This window comes from Nicotiana attenuata, unplaced genomic scaffold (assembly GCF_001879085.1).
Source record: "Nicotiana attenuata strain UT unplaced genomic scaffold, NIATTr2, whole genome shotgun sequence".
NCBI classification, from domain to species: Eukaryota; Viridiplantae; Streptophyta; class Magnoliopsida; order Solanales; family Solanaceae; genus Nicotiana; species Nicotiana attenuata.
Genome location: NW_017670372.1, coordinates 67889 through 84505, shown reverse-complemented (window position 1 = coordinate 84505; position 16617 = coordinate 67889).

The window sequence follows — 16617 nt, the reverse complement described above, 5'->3', positions numbered from 1 at the left end:
AAAAAATTAAAAAAAATTAGTTTTTTTTAAGTATTTCTTATCGGTTTATCGATAAACCGATAACCGAAGAGGACAAAATCGAAATAGAAATCGATAACTCGATAAGGAAAATTTCGAAATCGAAATCGAAATCGATAAATCAATAAACCGACATCGATAAACCGAAACAAATAATCGATCCGATTTATCGATAAACCGATTCGAATGCACACCCCTACCCGAGGGGCTTGTTTATGATATTTTGCTGCTTTCACTCTTCTTTTATACAGAACCTCTGTTGAAAAATATTGACTAAATGTCTTTAAAGGATTTTAATTGAAATTGGAGTTTTAGGAGATAGCTGATTATTGAACTACAGATTGTAGACATGTGATTTTTGACCCTCCCGAAATTTTACACTTTTTAGCGTTTAAATAGTTAGTTTAGGTCTAATATCATTATTTTAAATAGTTTTGACTCTTTTACTTTATTTTGTCACAAAAATGAAAATTACAAAAAATATTTTCCTATTTTATATAGTGTAATTAATTAGATTGATTTTTGCATTATGTAGTATAGTTATCTTATATTAAAGGGATTTATCTAAGGTTTTGGACAATAAATTTTGGAGTCTTGGAGCCTAATTTTATGACCCAATAAGACATGGACCTACCCAATCTCCTAAATTCAAGCCCAAAATTAGACCACATTTTGAGTCCAATACCCTTGAACCCACAAAAAAGCCTAATTTCCTAATAACCCTTCACCCTTAAATAACCCTAGACCTAGCTAAGAAAAAAGATCCCTACACAAAAAAAGACCAGTCGCAATTCCTAAAAAAAAAATGGAGAAAACGGCATCAACTTCCCCACCGAGCAATTGATGTGTTCCGACTTCCGGCGATCTCATCTACTCGTAAAACTCAGCAACTCACAAAATTCAGAACTTTATTACAGTTGCCAGAACAAAGAAATATCGCTATGAAAGCTTTGTTATATACCAATTACAAGAACCAGACCTTTTTGAATCCTCAAACTTCCATTCGAATTCCCATGAAACGCGTCGACTATCTACAGCAATTGGAATCCCAAAACAGTCGCGGACCAAATCTTTCTCGAGGTTCCGATTTGTAATTTCGGTGTTTCGGTCCAAGGATTGTTGCTTTGTTTAACCCGATTGACTTGCAATTTTCAGCTTTGTTCATCAATAAAAGGTCCATTCCTCAATTTTCATTCTCATTTCATTGTGTTATGATAGCTTGGTGCGCGTGTTGGTTGATTTGTGATTTTACATTGTTTGAGTAGTATGTCTAAGTTTTCATTTAAATTGTTTTAATTAGTTTTATTTTGATTGTGATGTATGTAGTCTTGGTTCTTGAATAAATGCTTTTAATTGGGTAGATGGAAAAATTGGAATTGTTTCTTTCTTGGCAAGTAAAAAAATGGGCCATAAGGTGGGTCTTGAACCATAAGGAATCTGGCCAAGTAATAGATCATGTTAGCTAGCTTATTTTCTCCCCAATAATATCTTTTCCATAACTCTTGGCCTCACAATAATCTCGAATTAGATTAGAAAATAAATCAGAAACATCGTAGCTTGCTTTAGGCGCAATTAATAATAAATTATTGTGGCTATGGGTACGGTTCCCGTGGCATAGTCATGATACGTAACCCCAATATTCGAGTGCATGTTGGCGTGACTCGACCCACAACTTCTAATAATGTTAATAAATCGCGTTGTAGATCGTGAGTATGGTTCCCCTAACACGAATCGCAATGTATACAAAACAAACAAGTGTGCGATAATCGTAACTTGTTCCAGAATAATTCCATAAATGTTAAAAGCGGTTAAAAAGAATAAAATGCACATAGGTTTTAAACATGTAATTAATCAGATAATTAAGGAAATATTAATAGTTGAACGACCGTGCTAAAACCACGAAACCCGGGAATGCCTAACACCTTCTCCTGGGTTAACAAAATTCCTTACCCGGATTTCTGTGTTTGCAGACCATAAATAAGAGTCAAACTTCCTCGATTCGGGATTTTAAACTGGTGACATGGGACACCATAAATTATCCCAAGTGGCGACTTTGAATTTGAATAAATAATCTCGTTTCGATTATTATCACTTTAATTGGAAAAATTCCCCTATACCCTTTTCCCGGTAGAAAAAGGAGGTGTGACACATATTTGACTTGATATTTTTGTTGAGATTTCTTATATAATTTTAAATGCTCGTCACTGCACTCAGACTTTATTTACTTTAGTTACATACTGAGTTGGCGTACTCACGTTACTCCCTGCACCATGTGTGCAGATCCAGGTGCCCGAGCATAAGAGTGAGAGCATCCAGCACTCTCAGAGTCGTATTCGGAGATCGCAATGTAGTTGCACGGCATTCGCATCCCTGCCTTCCTCCTTCCTATCTTAGTATTTTTTTTATTTCAGGTGATTTTGTATTATTCAGACCGTGTTTCGATTGTACTTAGAGGCTCATGACGAGTAACACCGGATTTGGGCTGTGATAGAATATTTTGTACTGCCTTTCCGCATATTTCTGTTAGTTTATGTATTTCATATGAAGAATTTGAGACTTAATCGGTTTTAGAAAATGATTTTTTTTTATAAAAAGAATTCGATGTGGTAAATGTTGGATTTGGCTTGCCTAGTACTGTGATAGGCGCCCTCATGATCGGGGTATTTGGGGTCGTGACAAAAGGAGGGAAGCAACAATAATTCAGATGGATGCTCAAAAGCAGATGATTGAACGATACTATAACAGGAAGGCAAACCTGAGGGACTTCAAAATTGGGGACTTCGTCCTCAAAAAGGTGTTCCGATCGACAAAATCGGTGAACGAAAGAAAGTTGAGTCCAAATTTGCAAGGCCCATATAGGGTTAGAGGCATTGCCGAAAAAGTAGCATACGAATTGGAAACCATGAATGGCAAGGTGTTACCATCGCATTGGAATGCAGTCCATTTGAAGAAGTATTACTTCTAAAAGAGGTTAATACCTACGGTCAGATATCATGCAAGTTCGATTTTATTTTGTTTATTTAAATTTTACTAACCATTTTCGATGATAGGCAAAAAGTTGGTCCGTACCAAATAATGATATAGACCCGAAAGACTCGTGTAATACTAAATTATTCTCGGTCTAGGTTACGACATTTCTGATGGCAAAAGGGTTATGCAGTCATCATCAAAAAGATTATCTCTGAGTCCCGTATGTATTTCTTTTTTCAGGAAAATGACCAAAAGTAAGGAGCTGATCTAGTGTTCGAGATCACATGCTTCAATGCTCTAACACTGGGGGACATATGCATATAGAAGGATACACAAGAAAGAAGATGTATACCAAGAGCATAGTTCAGCTAGAAATAAAACCTCGAAGAAACCCTTGAAGAAAAAATTCAAAGGCGTTCAAGCTTGTAGAAAGGATGGGCAGTAGAAAGTGCAAAATATTCCCACGAGCTTCTAGGTTAAGGCCATAATTAGTCACGAGAAGACATACCGGAATTTGTAATCCTGCTACAAAGAAAGCAATTATGAAAATGTTATACATACTTATTTATTTGTAAGTTCAAAAAATAAAACTTCCTTAAATTACATCATGTTTCATATTTTTGAACCAATATGAAGATGTGATGTCATCTTCATCAGTGTTGTTAATATAAAAAGGCCCTCTTTTATAAAACCCCATGCATATTAAAGTCACGGTCTACTAAAGCATTTTAAATGTAAATATAAGCTCAAAAACTCAAAGAGCAGAAAGCATAATATTCAGCAAAGAGATACTTATATCATCACCCCAAAAACAGGGGCGGAAAATTTTCCAAAAAATTAAAAGAGAATTCCAAAAAACAAAGCAAAAACAAACAATTTCCACAAAAGTCAAGAGCGAAAAACTAGGGAGCATCATCGACAGGAGAAGAAAGATTAACTTGAGAAGACGAGGGTTGAGCATCAGTTTCATCAGGAGTAAGTCCATCACCATCACCTTTGGAACTCTCATCCTTGGGTTTTGAGAAGCTTTGACGCTACTGAGTATGTTCAATCGTCTCTTTAGCTTTCGCAATTTCAGCATTGAGGTCAAAACCCTCCTGGCTAACTTCAGTAAGAGTCTCGAAGCGAGTGTTCAAAAAAACCCAGCTAACATCAAGTGTTAACTTGTCTTCAAGGGCCTTGTAATCATTCTCCCACTACTCAATATCAGCTTTCAACTCTTCTTTTTCTGTTTCTAAGGCTTCATAAGAGGCCTTTAAAGGAGTAAGAGAACTCTCAAGGAACTGAATCTTGTCCGTAGAGGCACGGGTGTCTTATTAAGCATGGGTGAGCATCTGTACCAGACCACACGTATACACCTCTTTTTAATTAAGGAGCTTTTTCAAACTCCTTATTTCTTCTGTTACCTTGGAGTGTTGTTCAGGGAAGAGAGATTCCAATTTGTCCTTGTCTTTTTCAACTTGATTGGAAGAAGTATTTAAAACCGCTAGTTCGGGGGTGATCATCCTCCGTTGTTGTTCTAAAGCTCATTTATCCTCAGCAACAACGTCTTTCTCCAGTTGAAGGACTTCAAATTGCTCTTTCCAATTGTCATCCTTGGTGCGCAATTCAATCGCCTGCTGATATGTCTAAGAAATTCTTCTCATAAGCTCCGTACCTGTCAAATTGATCTATAAATAGACAAAAGAAGGGGAGTTATGAACGAGAAAAGAAGGAAAGGAAAATAAGTAAGTAAAGATATACCTTGAGGGAAGAATGGATGATGTCATTCATCAGGGTCAAAGAACTGTGAGACTCGAGTTGTTTCCTTTCCACGGGACCAAGGAGTGGTTTCAACCATAGCGCAGCTCGTCCAGGCTTTTTCAAAAGATTCCAACCATCAGGGACTTCCATCAGAACTTTTTTTCATACCCCGTCTACTACCAACAAGCTTAGCTTCTTTACGAGAAGCAGCAATGAGGGAAACCACTGGGGTGAATATAGGCGGAGATATAGGGGGATCAACAGCAGGAGCAATTGACGTCATCGGAAGAGAGGCAAGTGGCGGCTCTTCTGAGATAGGACCAAATTCTTCTTCACCCTTGAAACCTTGGGCAAATAGCTTGTCAATGGGACTTGAAGGGGGTTATCAAGATTATCAACATCTTTATTAGAGATATCCAAATGGACACTCTCTGGTTCATCAACGAGACTAAAAGGAATTGAACTTAGAGGGGGATCTTGTGAGACATGTGCTTCATCATCAAAAACCACGCGCCTTCTGACTCGTGGTTTCCTCATTATGGAACCTTCTTCAGTATCCTCTTCATCTTCAGAGCCACTGGCTTCAGCATTTTTCCTGTTGGAGGAAGACATGCTCAAAATTTGTTCATGTGTAGAGCTTATAGAAAGCCTCGCAGAAAGAACAGACGCGGGGCTAATGCCACGAATGGCAAACGCAAAAAAAAAAAAGGGGAAAATATATGCATTAATAGGAAGGAACAAACAAATAGAAGGGAAACCATGGGAATAAAAAGTTACCATGAGTCTTCACTTTCCATCCAAACTTCTGTGAAAGAAATTTCCAGGATCTCTTATCTGTGGGAGCAGCAGTCAACATCTTTTCTACCCATCAAGGTTGATCATTATGAACTGTCATCATGGAACCGTCACTTTATGACTGATACAGCCGCAGAAAACCCCTAAAAAGGCGTTGAACATCGCAGAACAAATTATAATGAGACACATGTCTCGAGCATTAAATAGACATGAAGTATGTCGCATCGATTCTGAAAAAGGCATTACGTTACTCGAGAAACGACGACAAGGAATTTCCGCCATAAATACGTACAAGTTCCTGAATATTCAGTTGAGAATATTCAGAAAGTAGGGAGACTATCTGTATTAGTAGAAAAAGGCATGACACGTGGACTATCATCAAGGTGACAGGTAGCACGCTCAATCAAAGTAAATTAAAGAATTCAAGAAGGCACGGGAGAGACACCCCTGGTTCTTCTTTATAAAAGGTACCGACCCTGTCAGCTGGAAAAGAAGAAATAGGAACAAAATGGATAAAGACCATAAGGAGTAAAGATGCACGAATCTGTTATAAATAAGGAAGGAAAATCAACATTAATCGTGGTTACGAGAAATCTTCAGTCAGTAATGCTTCCGTTACAATTATATATGATAACGGGTAATCAAGGCAATTAATACCTAAGTAAGAAAACCGTCATATTCATGTACTCTTATATAAGGGCCTAGTCCTCATTTATAATGGTATCTGTTTTTTGACCAATATATGCAATTATTCATTTACTTTATTCAAAAGGTTTCAGCCGCAATTTTGGGAAAGATTATCATATTATTTTGAGTTTTCTTTCCTTGTCCATTATTTTCATTATTTGTGTTATTCTTCAGATTACTAAGAAAGTGAAGTAATTCTAGTTATCAGTAACCCGATTTCTTTTTGATATTGATTTTGACCGATAAATATATTTTTGGTTAAACAAAGAGCTAGAATCGCATCTATTTAGAGTGATGTAGATACATACAAAGATAAGTTCCAAGAGTCCTAGATATACTCCTGGATAACTGCTAAGAGTCCTAATACCCCTAACATAAAAAAAATAGTGTATGGTGACACCTTCTATGTGCATGAGGAATCCTCGGCCCAGTTTTAAAATCCAAGCTAATTTTGTAAAGTTGAAATCCCATCCTTTCGGATTGTCGCTGAAGCCGAAATTGATGATGATGAGTGGGTCAGAACCTGCCTGAGCAATTGAGTTTGATCGATGAGAAAAGAATGGCAGCAGTGTGTCACGGCCAATTGTATCAACAAAGAATGGCAAGAGCATATAATAAGAAGGTGCGTCCACGAAAGTTCGAAGTGGGTCAGCAAGAGTTGAGACGTATCCTTCCACATCAGGTTGAGGCCAAAGGCAAGTTCGCCCCAAACTGGCAAGGGCCGTTCATCGTAACTAGAGTGTTGTCAAATGGTGCTTTGTATTTGTCAGACATAGAAGGCAAGTGTGTAGAAATGGCCATCAATTCCGATGCGGTCAAGAGATACTACGTATGATTTTCTTTGGTTAAATTGTGTTTGTTTGTACTTGGCATGTTTTGAAGATTGGAATGACGAAGGCATTTTGTCTACTATCTAAACACTTTATCCTTTGTTACCCCTTTGAGCCTTATTATTTTCTTTCATACCCCTCTTTTGGAATCAGTAGCAGAGATTAGAAATACAAGCGTGAAAGACAAGTAAAGAAAAGAGAAAAAAGAGAAAAGAAAAAAAAAAGAAAAAAGAAAAAAGAAGAAGAAAAAGAAAAAAAAACAACAAAAAGAGAAAAGGAAGAAAGAAAAGAACTACGTTCGACCTGATTCCTTTTAAGGATACGTAGGCAGCCTCACGGTTCGGTCCCATCAAAATAAGATCCAAAAGTCCCCAAGCAAGAAACTGGGGCAGAAGTTGTGTTTGTTGTAAGAAATCTGATATCGAAAGTTGTAATTTTTGAACCCATGTTGAATTGTTTTGAGCCTTGATACCCTTTCTTTCTAACCCTATCCAAAAGCCCACGTTACGGTCCAAAGTAAGACCTTCTGATCAGTCTTCGAGAGACGCCAAGTCGAGCAAGTAGAGGTAATTCGTGTCAGGGGCGACACTCTGGTCCAAGCAGGAAGATAATGAAAATGAGAGAGTCTTATTGGTGAAAACCCTCACGGGCACCGAAAGGCGACGGTAGCGGAGAGAAATGAAAAATGAGAGAGTCTTATTGGTGAAAACCCTCACGGGCACCTTGAGGTGAAAGTGAGTTGAGAGATGAACAAATGAAAGAGGTCTGTTGGTGAAAACCTTTCAGGGCACCGCAGGATGAACAAGGTTAAGGTTTGGGTGAAGAAATCAGGATATGGAATTCCGGGGCAACAAAGTATGGCAACTGAAAGTTGATTGGTTGGACAGATTGGGCCGGTTAATCCGAAAATGCATGTCAGGATCATTGGTGCCAGCTGTTCCACTCAGATAAGTGTCTTTTCCTTTTCCTTTTAGCAAGTCATTCGGTTTTGGATTTTCTTTATCCTTAACCCTCGAGGTCATTGCATTTCATTTCTTTTGGGGTCTGTTTCTCTAAGATGTTTCAATGTCAGTATTGTTCAAAGCAAATAAGAAAGGATTTCAAAGCTCACTACCAACTTCCAAAAATGCAAAGCACAGTGTGGCCAGAACATACCAAAGATAGCATGATGTAAAGTGGGATATAAGGAGTCACCGGAAGTTTCATCGGTGGAATGACGTGGTAACTTCATGGGGAATGCAAAGGTTCAGAGAAAGGGGTCAGAGATGTAAAACAACGGTTTGGGTATAGAACACTCGGGTCATCAAGGTCATGAGGTTTGAAAGTCAGTCAGAAAGTCAAGCGATTCAGGGCCAGTTCAGGGGAGGCAGGTCAAAACAAAGCACGGCAGCGGAGACACCTTCAGCAAGAATGCCATCAACTAACCACCATTTTAAATTGACAAGATTTTCCTTTGATTGAAACAGGGGCAGAAAATTTCGTTTGTTTCGGAGAAACTCTCCGTAAGGGAAGAGCAAGCACCAAACAGGTTTGACCGTAAACTTTCAGGACCCTCCTGGAAAATGTGTCTTAGTTAAATTTCAAACAATCATGAATAGCATAGTTTAGCATAAAGGAATGTAAGTTGGTTTCAAAGTTTGCATGTTTAAGATAGGATTCAATTAGGAGTTGTCAGGACCCCCCCCCCCTTAATAATGGGACCTAGCTTTAAGATTGCTGTTAGATAACAAGATGTAGCGAAAATAGTACCTTTAGAAGATATAACTTAGATTTAAAATTGTTGTTTAATTAGGAATTGTCAGGACCTTTCTGGATAATAGGATGTAGTTTTAAGACCCTCTTAGATAGCAGGACTTAGCGGAAGTAATACCTTGGATTTATAATTGTCTTTTAATTAAGAGTTGTCAGGACCCCCCTGGATAATAGGACCTAGCTTTCAAATTCTTAATAATAGTTGGTAGAATGATTCGGTTTACACTCATATATATGCCCAGCTACCAAACTGGGGCAGAAATTTTCTTTATTTTTGTTTATTTTGCTGAAATCAGGAGCCTACCTGGAGAACAGGGAATACAATTCAAGTCAGCAGTCAGGAGCCCACCTGGAGAACAGGGAATACATTTCAAGTCAGCAGTCAGGAGCCCACCTGGAGAACAGGGAATACATGTCAAGTTCAGCAGTCAGGAGCCTGCCTGGAGAACAAGGGAATACATTTCAAGTTCAGCAGTCAGGAGCCCGCCTGGAGAACAAGGGAATACATTTCAAGTCAGCAGTCAGGAGCCCGCCTAGAGAGCAGGGAATACATTCAAGTTTAGCAATCAAGAGCCCGCCTGGAGAGCATGGGAATACATTTAAAATTTAGCAGTCAGGAGCCCACCTGGAGAGCATGGGAATACATTTCAAGTTTTGAAGTCAGGAGCTCGCCTGGAGAGCAAGGGAATACAATTCAAATGCAGCAGTCAGGTGCCCACCTAGAGAAAGGGGCAACATCTCAAAATACAGTTCAGCAGTCAGGCGTCCACCTGGAGAAAAGGAAAGCATCTCAGAATGTAGTTCAAGTTTTGGCAGTCAGGCATCCACCTGAAGAAAGGGAAAACATCTCAGATTACAATTCAAGTCGACAACAGAGGAATTTCCCTAGGAGAATACAAGTCAGCATGGCAACAAGAGCTGCAGGATCAAGTTTGAAGATATAGATAGGTTTTGTAATTCATAGATCATAGTTTAGTATAGCTTCTTTTATTTTGTCATGGTGTAATAAGGGGGTTCAGTAAGCAGTAGCAGCAGCAACAGCAACAGTGAAATCACAGCTTCATGGTAGTCCCAGCTACCAAACATTCCTGAACTACACTGACCTGATTCCTTTTTAGCCAAGGATATGTACGCAACCTCAGAAGCAGGGTGCGGTCAAATTTTTCAAAAATGCTTCCCACGGAGTATTCGAACGGGCAAAAATCGCTCGTATCCGCTCACTTTATCTTTGCACGAAAACTCTTCGTGTTTCCGAGCAAAGAGGGGCAGCTGTGAGCACGTGATTTTTTCCCTATGTGAATTACTCCCATAAATTCAAAACAAAATAATTCTTTTTCAGTGTTTGCAATTTTGTAGTTTTTGTGGCAGTTTCTATTAAGTGTTTGCATTTTTGTCTGTGCATTTTAAGTAGTGAAAAATACAAAAATATATGTGCATTTGTATTTAGGGTCCTATTTTATATTTTTAGGTTAATTAGTTAATCAATTGTGGCAAAATATGAAAGAAAATTGCAAAAATAGTTCATTATGCATTTTTGACTCTTTAATTTTCGAATTTTATAGTTTTCTTTTAATTTAGGACTTAGTTAATTTTGGAGAAGGAAATTAGTTATTAATTTTGTTTTAGAGTTAAATCAGGTTTTATTTTGTATTTAACAAAATCAGAAAATGAAAAAAAAGAGAAAAAGAAAAAGAAAATGAAAAGAAAATGGTTGCATTAATAAAAGATCATTTGTTTGGGTCCAATTCTCTAATTTTCCTAGGCCCAAACCATCCCTTCCCCTGAAACCCGTCCAAACCTACCTAAAATACCCGCCCAAATGGCCAGACCCGGCCCAGATGCCCTCCAAACCTGACCCAGCTTCAGATACACACACAAAAAAACGAAGCCTAATCTCTCAAGAGCACAAAAGATGCTCACTGTACAAGCGTCGTTCTCGTTCGAACCAAGCCCCAATTCAGTCCNCGAACCTCGTTCTATTTGGGATATGACACTAACAGAAAGAAGTCACGACCAGCGTGCACTCCTCGGGAGGGAGAAGAGAAGGGTTTCATAGCAGTTTATATGTACAGTTCAGATAATATCAAAGCGGTAAAAAGCAACATTTAGCACATTAGGCCCAAACATGTAATAAAATCAGACAATAGATAAAGCCAAATATAACAATTCATCTAAGCTCGAATTCTGTTAACTCGGGAGAAGGTGTTAGGCATTCCCGAGTTCCGTGGTTCTAGCACGGTCGCTCAACTGTTATAATTGGCATAATTATCTGATTTTAAAACAATTTGAACCTATGTGCAATTTTAACTTTTTAACCGCTTTTATTTAATTAATTAAAGGAAGATTGCAACGTCATTTAAAATATGTTTCGAACCGCGTCACATATAAGTACCCGCAGTCCATAACACATTTTATCTAACGTTGAGATTTGGGTCACATAAATGCGCACCCGAGTTTAGGAAAGTAAATTATTAGAATATGCACCTAAAGCAGCTACGCGTTTGCAACTTTGCGAGGGCCATGGGAAATTCGCTAAATGCCATACCTCGATTTCTAAGGATAAACAAGATTAATTAAAGCGAGAGCCATGCAATTGTCATTTTTGTTTGGCACGACGCACCTCAATTATTCTAATTAAAGTGTTTCTAAACTAACTCATGAGGGCCATAAGTTGTTATTGGTTTTGAATGGCACACCTCATAACAAAAGAATCTAATTAACTAAGAACAATTGTGGGCTTCTACTTGCCTAAACAGAATCGGAATCCCACTAATTAGCAACCACAAATTAAAGGGCCATAATTATTAATTAGCTAATGTAGCAACCTTAGCCCATTTTAAAGAAAAAACTTTAACCAACGAAAACTTCTAAAAAAACAACGCGGTTTAGTTAAAAGCACGCCAGGGCAGATTCCAGGCTTGCACTAAGCCCAGAAACGATGATGTATTGAGAGGGAATTTGGGGCTCGAAGTGAAACCCAGCAACGCAGGCGGATCGACGATGGGCATGGGCCATTTACGCAGCCCAGTTGTATTTCCCTTTTTGTTTGACAACTTAACGACAGAAACCAATTGCAATCAGATCATGCATGCTGGACAAAATCAATAATGAAATTAATCTACACTTTTCACCTAATCCCTCATGAATGTCCTTTATTACTGATGTCAACAAAACATTCAAGGGAAAAAAAATGAGCCAGAACCATAATAGAGATGTGCTACAAATTTCTCGACAAGACATAATGAGATTTATTTAACACCTGTTTTACTCCTCTTCTAAGTTAGCAACTAACTATCAGATTCATGAATCATCCATGTTATCATGCCTAGAGACTACATATCTCGAAAACTAAACCAATTCAAAGTCTTTATCAAATTCGCAAAGGGCTCAATTAACAGTATGGCAGGAACTGAGAGCACATTTTGTTTCATCTCATACACTGTTAAATTCTCATATTGTCAAACCATGAAATATTCATCCACACCAAGCAACTTTAACTATTTAAACTAATAAACTCAGTCCATAGTTAATACATACACAATCGGTTACTATCCTTGACTCAAATGCATTCAGAAGAATCCAAATCTAACATGATGATAACAAATCCTACTTCAAATCTCTCCATACATGATTAGCAAACAAATGTAATACCAAACTTTCCATTAAAGATAGGAATGCTTCTTCAGTTCTACAGGCTAAGATTCAGAACAAAAACAAAAACAGAGGGACTAAGCTATGATTAACACACTGAAACCAAGTTCTACAATCCATCTTTATTCCACCATTCAAACCAAATATTCACATGATCCAAGTTTCGAGCATGTACCTGGAAACTGAAAACAAAATACGAGATGAACAATCAGCAATAAGCAGCAGCAGAGAACAGTCCCGGATTCAACCAATTTTTTTCAGTGAAATCAACTCATAAACCAATGAAACAGTAGCTTAACCACAGAATCTACCCATACTTTTCAACATGAACCAAATTCAAGCCATTTCACACACTCAAATATGATCAATTATCGTTCAGAAATGAGAAACTTCAAAATTCAAAGTAGAAATCTTAATGGAACGGTATTTTCCAATTTTTAGCTGTCTTTGATTTTTTCAGAATTTTCTGCCTCTTAATCCCTTAGGTCTGCCTTGAGAGGCAAGATTGAGATGCCTTTTAAAGGCAAGCAATAGGGCAACTATCAGATTTTATTTTTTCAATTCTAGTCCCTTTCTAATTCTTATTTTTGCTACTTGATCCCTCAAATTTTGGATTGCTTGCCAAGCAAAGCCCTTTTCCAGCTTCCAAGAAGCTTCCATTTTAGTTACACCCTAGATTTCTTAAACCAATTTCCTGAATTACCCTTTATCCTTCTAAAAATTACCTCAGGAATTCAAACGGGTCGGACTGACCCCAACTATATAGACCAAATTAAACGGGCCACACCTGCCAAATGGGTCAACAACAAACTAGAGCCCAAATCGTGCATTAAAAATCCCTAGATTCTATAAGCTTTTGAAAGACAAACAATACAAGTACTGGAATAATTTCATAACTAGAACCCTAAACTAAATTACTGCTAATTGACAAAAGGGAATTAACCAAATTGTTAGACGAACTAACTAATTAAGCAGGAGCCCGAATTAANATCAGTGGATTTGCATTATTTGATTTGAATCATTTGGACCACAAGAACTAGGCCAAACATTGGCCCAGCTGAATAACACTCGAGCTCCGATTCAATTACATACCCCATGTCAATGAAGGGCTCATTTTTCGCCAATTTGGGCTCATTTGGGCCCAAGCCTTAAGGCGTCCATTAATGGATTGTTTACCCTTTTTGCTATTTGGTTTTTGTTCTGTTTCATTAGATGCAGCTGTGTAATTTCTCTTTTAGATAATTGATCCCTTTAGTACGGTGTTTTTTTTAGTTGATAAGTAAGGCCAATTTTTATGAATTCCTTTAAGCTTCCCTTAATTAATTTGACTCTTAAAACGGGCTTGAGGTGCGCCATATTAGTCAAACCTTAATTTATGGCCCTCTAGTTTAAAAGAAGAAATCTTTAAGTTAGAATAAATTGAGGTGCGCCGCGCCAAATAAAATCTTGAATGCGTGGCCCTCATCTAATTATTTCTTTTAAAATACTTAGAATTCGAGGCGAGCCATTTAGCGAATTTCCATGGCCCTCGCAAAGTTAACAACGCGTAGTTGCTTTTAGGCGCGTTATTTAATAATCTACTTTCCTAAAACTCGGGTGTGCATTTCATGTGACCCAAATCCAAATCCTTATAACGTTGGATAAAATGTGTTTCGGATTGCGGGTGCATTTCATGTGACGCGATCCAAAGATATATTTTAGACGACATTAAATCTTCTTTAAAAATGAATAAAAGCGGTTAAAAGTAAAAATACACATAGGTCCAAATTGTTTAAATCAGATAATCATGCCAATTGCAATAGTTGAGCGACCATGCTAGAACCACGAAACTCGGGAATTCCTAACACCTTCTCCCGGGTTAACAGAATTCCTTACCCGGATTTCTGGTTCGCGGACTGTAATACAGAGTCAACCCTTTCCTCAATTCAGGATTTGAACCGGTGACTTGGGACACCATAAATCTCCCAAGTGGCGACTCTGAATTCTTTGATTAAATAATCCCGTTTCGATTGTCCTTTAATTGGAAAAAACTCCCCTTTATTATACCCTCTTCCGGGGGTGTAGTAGAAAAAGGAGGTGTGACAATGGAGTTTTGGGTCCTTGGGCGACCATTACTGCTCCCACGTCCTTCTTCTTAGATATACCCCCTGACTGCAATGCTTTATTAGTGGCCTGCAATGCCTCAATGTTTGTTACCATCCCGCTCTTGATGCCTTCTTCGATCCTTTCACCGAGTTTAATGATATTAGAGAACTTATGGTTTTCAATAACCATCAATCTTTCATAATATTGCGGATCTGTGCTTTGACGAAGAACTTGTTCATTTGTTCCTCGTCCAATGCTGGCCTAACTTTGGCCGCTTCTGACCTCCAGCGAGTAGCATACTCGCAGAAAGTCTCGGTGGGCTTCTTCTTGAGGTTCTGAATGTAGAAGACGTCCGGTGCATTCTCTGTGTTGAACCTGAATCGATCCATGAAATCGGATGCCATACTCCTCATAAAAAGCTTCATCGGGATCTTTTCATCTTTTCCGACCCCGACAAGCTTGTCACAATAGGTCCTTAGATGAACCCCGGGATCACCTGTACCGTCAAACATCTCGAACTTAGGAGGTTTGTAACCCTCTGGCAGTTCTACATCCGGCTGTATGCATAGGTCTTCATAGTTCAGACCTTCTATCCCCTTGCCTCCTTCTACGCCTTGAACTCGGCTGGTCAACTTCTTGAGCTCCTCGGCCAGGTTCTTAATGAGCATATCCTTCTCAACAGATTCCGGTGCATAGGAGATGGGTTGAGTGGAGTGAGGTAGGGTCTCCACATATATAGGGTTGTTTATGTGACCTGGAATCTGAGTATAGTGGTGATCATTGGTGGAATTCTAGGGTTCAGGAATGAGTGGTGGAATATTTTGTGGAGTATAGAAGGTGTTTGGTTGGTACTGTGGTGGGATTTGATTTTGTGGTGGAGTTGTATAATGGTGGGGTATGGGTGGGTTTTGTGGGCGCTTGTTAGGTGTGTTTTGAGGTGGTGCGGGGTTCTAAGTGTTTCGATGACTGATGTCTGGGATGCTGAGTGAGAAGGATAGGTTTGCCACATTCCGGACATGCTCAAGCTCACCCTAGAGTTCCAGTATTTTCTGTTCGAGCCGTGAAACTGCTTCATTTGGGGCCTGAGTACCCCGACCATCAGAAGTTTCTGCATGTTCAACCTGTGTGTTGTTTTCCTTTCTGGCGCTGTTCAAATCTTCCATTTTTGCTTTTCCCTTGCCTTTGGTGGACTAGGAGGAGGAGAAGGTGGAGGGCCCCTGGATCTTGTGTGATAAGCTGATGATGACAGTATGCACGAACCAACCTTTGGGGAATGGGAATAATCAAGAGAAAGAAAGAAAAACAAAAGGTAGCCAAGTCAGTAATGATTCAGGAAAGTTTGCAGTATTTAAACACATATTGCGGGAATATAAATTCGCTTCCTAATTTCGGAGCCTCATTGTGCCCGAGGTAGGCCTAGCGACAAATAAATTTGGAGAAATTTAGTGCCAATAATTGCCTCATTTCATTAATGTGAAAATAGACGACCCAAAGTGATACAAAATAAGATGATGTCACTAATGGCACTTGGCCTTATTACATTTAGAAAGCAAGTAAACCTAATCTATTTGGTCCCAGAAAGACCCTCTCTGTACTGGATACTCTTGTCGATCAATTCCCCCAGTTCGCGCAGGTTCAGCAGTAAGAATGGCCTTGCCAAATGCCCTCCTTCATTTTGTCATACCTCCTTTTTTACTACACTCCCGGAAGGGAGTATAATAGGGGGAGTTTTCCAACTTAAAGTGACAATCGAAACGGGATTGATTATTTTAAGATTCAGAGTCGCCACTTGGGATAATTTATGGTATCCCAAGTCACCGGTTCAAATCCCGAATCGAGGAAAAGATTGACTCCGTATTACAGTCCGCGAACCAGAAATCCGGGTAAGGAATTCTGTAACCCGGGAGAAGGTGTTAGGCATTCCCGAGTTCCGTGGTTCTAGCACGGTCGCTCAACTGTTATAATTGGCATAATTATCTGATTTTAAAACAATTTGAACCTATGTGAAATTTTAACTTTTTAACCGCTTTTATTTAATTAATTAAAGAAAGATTGCAACGTCATTTAAAATATGTTTCGAACCGCG